This window comes from Silene latifolia, chromosome X, assembly GCF_048544455.1.
Source record: "Silene latifolia isolate original U9 population chromosome X, ASM4854445v1, whole genome shotgun sequence".
Taxonomy (NCBI): Eukaryota; Viridiplantae; Streptophyta; class Magnoliopsida; order Caryophyllales; family Caryophyllaceae; genus Silene; species Silene latifolia.
The window spans coordinates 283,261,722-283,267,937 of record NC_133537.1 but is presented as its reverse complement, the minus strand read 5'-3'; positions in this window follow the sequence as shown (position 1 = coordinate 283,267,937).

Here is a 6,216-nt window from a genome sequence, read left to right as displayed (position 1 = left end):
TAATTGTTAATTCGTAAATTGAATATAAACTGTTATATTTAATTAATGTATATAATGTTAGCTTAAACGAATTAAGATGTTAATTCGTAATTAAACGTAACCAGTTATATTTAATTAGCAAATTATAAATATGCGATATTTATAGTTAATGTATATATTATACAAAATTATCATTATAAATGTTGACAGACCGGTATTAATAAATCGACTACAAACTGTTGTGTGTAGACTTATTAATACATGTCGACATAAATATGACAATTGAAATAAAATACACATTTATACATTTTGAAAACCAACCTAAAATAAGAAGATATTTTTCTCCTTATTCTTGTGGTTGGTGAAAACCGAAATAAGAGTAAAAAGAGGAAGAAAATATCTTCCTCTAATCACTCTTATTTGGACGGTTAAAGGAGAGGAGAGGAGAACATTTTTCTCTCAATTCTTTTTGACCTAATTTCTCTCATCACTCACACAAAACCCTAAAAATTTCATAACAATTTTTGGGGATCTCATTCTAGCAAATTGAGGGGCATTTCTCATAGCATTTTGGGTGCAACAATTAGGAGAATATCGATTTCGATATTGTTCTTAGGCCATATTGCTAGGACCAAAGATTGATTCATAATCTCTATACTTTTGTTTATGTAATTTCATTTATGACTCGTTTTTCATAATTATAATTTCGTTATAATCCGAATATTTATAGAGGAAGTATACCGATAATTCCTACAAAGTGTTTAAAAGGACGAATTTAACGAATTGCGTTTTATAAAAACACGAGACAGAAATTTAATTAATTCAAACACACTAAAGTAGGCCAAACCACCTGTCTCTACATCCACCTCGACCAACACCTATAACCACCGTTATTCCGCCCCCAAGAAAGCCACCAACAAGGCCGTGTAACTGATGCGTGTTATTTATACGATCTTTTACACCCTATTTTACACGCATTTCAGAGCTCATTTATATAGTTTATGCTACTATTCTTCCTATTTCCGTCTACTTTCGTGTTTTTGTACATTATTGCAGAAATGTGAAGAATCCAGCGGAAATCGAGCCGAATCCGTCCCCTAGTAACTTGCATTGCATTTGACATGAAGTATTTACACAAGGAATGAACTTGGTGCGCATTTCGAGGCCTAAAAGACAACTTTATGAAGAATTTAGAAGCCAAGTACCAGCTATAGTGGTCGATCGACTGCCTCCTATAGTCGATCGACCAGAGCACGACTTACAGAAGCTACTGTTCAGTGCAGACCAGTCGATCGACTGCCTTGCATGGCCGATCGACCATCATACGAGCTGACGCGCAAATTAAAGAAATAGAACGAGAATTCCAAACCCCATTGTATATTAGGTTTAGGAATAAGTGTTACGTTATATTCCTATATAACGTAACCTGACATTATCAAGTTTTTATCAGATTTTTATCATAGAAAACTTTAGGGAAATAATTAGGGTTTGCATTCAAGTTTATTCATTCAATACAATCGGTTTTGTTGGCTTTATTTTCGCTCGTGCTTTCAGTTCTTCGTGCCTTTCATTCGGTAAAATTAAGTTCTTTCATTTCAGTTCATCTTTATTCATTCTTAGTTTAGAATTGATAGTGTAGATTTCCCGAAGCCGTATTATTATTTCATGTTATTTACTTGTTCAGTTAATTCAATCATGCAATCGTTAGCTTTATTTGTTAATCTTGTTGTTGTTTTTATCACGAGTATGAGTAGCTAAATACCCTGTGCTAGGATGTAGGTAATCTGTAGTATAGGCGGCATTAGAATAGTGAGACCTGAAATCGCGCCATGGTCGATCGACTGGGTTCCCTGGTCGATCGACCGGCCACGTGAGATATGTTTCGTTTTAATTAATTTAATTGCTTTGTTTGACGTATCGAGTGCACGCGACTAGTTGAATGTTTAGGAATTGACCGACCCAATAAAGATCGAAAGATAGGAAAGGAAAATAGCCTACCTAATTAAGACGACTAGATTAATGAGATCGAAAGATGAGTTAATTTAGCCTTTAAAATCACTTTTCAGGTCGAAAGTTAGCATTAGTGATATTAGGGACCTGTAGAGAGATCGAAAGATGCTACCTGTTAAGAATGGACCGAGAGGACTTCTTATTTTCCCGTCTCACGTGTTTGTTTCAGACTTACCTAGGATGCTGCCGCCGAAACTATAGTGAACCGACCATCTTAGCACCCTTTTTAATATTTGATTTCTTCCGTTTATTTAGTTTACTTTTCATTTATTGCTTTAGTAATAGATCAACTCAAAACAAACCCCCACACACTATTACTTTTAGACTAAAATCAGACAATTATTAATTGCATCGCCTCCTTGTGGTTCGACCCTGACTGCCACTAGCTATAGTAGTAGTTTGGACTATAAATATTATTTTTGGTGCATTCAACGACAGACATCAAATTTTGGCACCGTTGCCGGGGAGGCAATTGTTTAAAATTTTTAGTTGTTTCTATTTTTAGTCTTTCTCTTAGTTTAAGGGACATCTGTTCCTTAAACTATTCTCATATTCTACTTGTAGTTTCTTCTTATGCGCAAGTCACAGGGTGGTGAATTACTACCGTTCAATCCTGAGATTGAGAAGACCTTGCGTGAGTTGAGACGATCATCTAGAGTATTGCCGACAGAGGAAGAGCTGAGTACTCTGTCTAGTTACTACGAGAACGAGCTGCTTGAGGAGGATCCACCTTCGTCACCTATTTCTACTTCTTCAGCAGAGACTGTCACATCTCCAGACATGGCTGAAGAAGCAAGTATAGCTAGTCACTCTGAGCCGACAGCTGAGAATCTCTATAAGGGATTCGCATTACCAGGGACGGATAGGAAATTCGAGCCGAAACCGTCCTATATCAAATTGGTTGAGAGAAACCAATTCGGGGGAGCTGCAAATGAAGATGCAGCCAAACATATGGAGACATTCATTGATTATTGCTGTTCCATACCCCCACCAACCGGTGTGACCCAGGACCAGGTGAAAGAGACTATGTTCATATTCTCTCTTCGTGATGCTGCAAGGGAGTGGTACCAAGACCTGAATCGAGCTGCTAATGGGATCACGGACTGGAATTCGCTGGCCTTAGCATTTTACAAGAAATATTTCTCTGCCTCGAAGACAAATGCCATTAGAGCTCAGATCACGAGCTTTAAACATGGTCCTGATGAGAATTTTCATGAGGCATGGGTCTGTTTCAAGAAGCTGGTGCGAACTATTCCGCACCATGGGTTCGAGAAATGGAGCCTATGCAATCAATTCTATAATGGGCTTTATGACGATTAGAGGGCTATCAAAGGGTATACTTTTGTATTATTATCAGTTGGTCCACGTTTATCAATAACGGTTGGCTTGCTAGATAAGTTTAATGTTATTGTCATACTGATGGCGGTGATCAACTGGTCCCTAAAAGTCACACCTATAGGATACGTTTGAGAGATGTGACGGTATGAAAATACAGTCATGTTGATGCCTAAGTTGACTAAGCAGTTAGTCGGAGTTATTGACTAATAATTAGTCAAACGCGATGTTGAGATAATTATTTAATACAGATTAAATAATAATGGCTAAGACGAATTAAGCGGTTAATTCGTAAATTGAATATAAACGATTATATTTAATTGATGTATATTGAATTAATTATACAATATTGTTTTTGTCGGACATGTATTAATATATCGACTGAGTCATGTTACTAGTTGATATTTTAATAACCGATAACCGATGACGATTTATAATAAAATCCCGTCATATACATTTAGCGAAAATCGAGCCGGACCATGAGTTAAAAGTAAGGAGAAAGTGAAAGCCCACTCTCTCCCATTTGAAACCCACTGCCGAAACAACAAAAGGGGAGCTTCTCTCCTTTTCTGACCTAATCATCTCATTTGCAAAGAAATTAGGGTTTCGGGGCAATTTTCTCTGAAATTCTAGATCTCACATCGTAAAAACCTCACAACAACTCTCTCAATATTGCAAGTCAATTAGAGAGTATTTCTAGCACAAGGGGCATAGTCTCAGACGGTCTTGGGTGCAACGATTAGGAGGAAATCTACTTTGATTTCTGTTCTTAGGCCGAATTTCAAAGGACCCGAGGTTGATTCTTGTTCTTTATCGTTTCTCTATTGTTTTTTCGTTTATGACCATAAATCGCATGTTAAATTTACGTTATAGTCCTAAATTTTAAGGGTTTTATACGGATATTATCCCACAAGTGGTATCAGAGTGAGGCCACGTAATATTTCCATTGTGATTTTCATTAAACGATTTGAAACGATGATTGTTTTGTCTAGAAAACCGTGCGGCCTGAATTTTTTTTTCGGCTGTTTTCTTATTTTTTTTTTCGGCTGTTTTCGTTTTTTTTGGAAACCGTGCCTTTTGGCTTACGTCTGATCAGACGGTCTTTTGTTTTTCGATTTGTTCTTTGCATATTGTTATTTTAAACGATAATTATAGCAATATTGTCAAAGATTTGTCAATTGTAATTTTGTTTCTATACGGATTAGTTTAAATTTGCGATTGGTTTTATCAAATCGTTTTTGATGATTGTTAATGCTCACTTTTTTTTGAGCTGCTGGAAATTTTTTTTTTTGCTGCACTGTTCACGGTTCAGCCGTGAAGAAAAAAAAAAAAAAATTCGTGTTTCAATTTTTTTTATTTCGGCCATGTTTTATGCATAATACGGACTTTATGCATTCGCTTGATAGTGAAACGGTTCACTCACGTACCATTTAGCTATTTTAAAGCGATTTAAAGTAACGGATTATCATGGATTAAAATTAAGTTGATTAAAGCGGTTTTGTCACATAATTTTAATCATTAAAGGTGGTTTGGATATATTTAACATAATTACGGAATTATGTCACGAATAAATTTTATTTTAGTTGATGCATTTTTATTTATCGTTATTTTGAATACCTTGAATGTTTTAATTACGTATTTAATTTTTACAAACGGTTGTAACTTAGTGTGGCCTTAGTAGAACGTGTTACCGTAATGATGGAACACGGTCTTGGTTGTATTTTGAGATCTCGCATCTCCATTTTGATTTTTCCTTGTAATTACAGTTTTAATTTAGAATGTAAATAGGTTTATTTTTGTAAATTTTAATTGTAATTTTGAGAAGACCAAAGATGGAGATCGGATGCTCACTCATTGCATGGACAAAGATGGAACATCAAGACAAGCTCCTCGGGTCCAACGGTGGATTCCAAAGTTGTATTATGTTCTTTTTACTAGGATAGGCCACACTAGGAATTTTTATTTACGTTTTGCATTCTTTTATTTATTTTATCGTAACGATAGATTGCATCATATTCCGCCTAAAACCAAACCACCTAATAATTGCATGAAAACTGACTCATATAGAGGTCACGCGTTAGTTTTCTTTGATATACAGATATCACACGTTTTTTCATAAGCCATCACCTAAATTAATTCATTCACGCAATGCTAGTTTTTCGTTCACTTAAAATGAATTAAAACTAAGTTGATGGGATCTTCCTCGTATAACCAAAAATTGAGAATAGTCTTTATAGGTCAAACTCCAATGAATCCCTTCTTCGTCGATAGGCATAATATGACCCCTTCTACGTCGGGTAAATTGGAACTGATTGACCTATTTTATCTCAACACTATGGTCACTCGTACGATCCTGTGATTATGGTGGACTATAGATAGGATTTACGGAAATCTATCGACCAAGAGTTCTAACGATAGAACTAGCTAAACAGTTGGCTTATCAATTTACGGAAATTGAGTCTTGGGATCACTTGTATTATTCTTGAGGGAGATCAATTATGCAAGTGCAATGAGTCTACACGATTAAAATGAATTTTAAATAGACTTAAATCACCCCGATGAGTTGCTTATTTCGTTTTGTTTTTCCTTTCTTTTTCAGTGTAGATCACGATCACTTAAACTGCTAATAACAAAATGGCTGGCCGTGCTGACGACCCAATGCCAAGTGCCACATTGGACCGTGAGTCCTGGCCGGATCTTCATGAATCGGATGAATCGATCTACTCGATCAAGAATGATGGATCAAACTTCGCGGACCGGGAGGCGGCATTACGGAATGCTGCCGCTGCTGAAGGGAAGCTCAAATATCTGACAGAACCCATCCCGTCAAACCTAGGCCCCACGGCTGGAGCTTACGAGATCACCAAGTATAACGATTTCGTCATGGAAGCG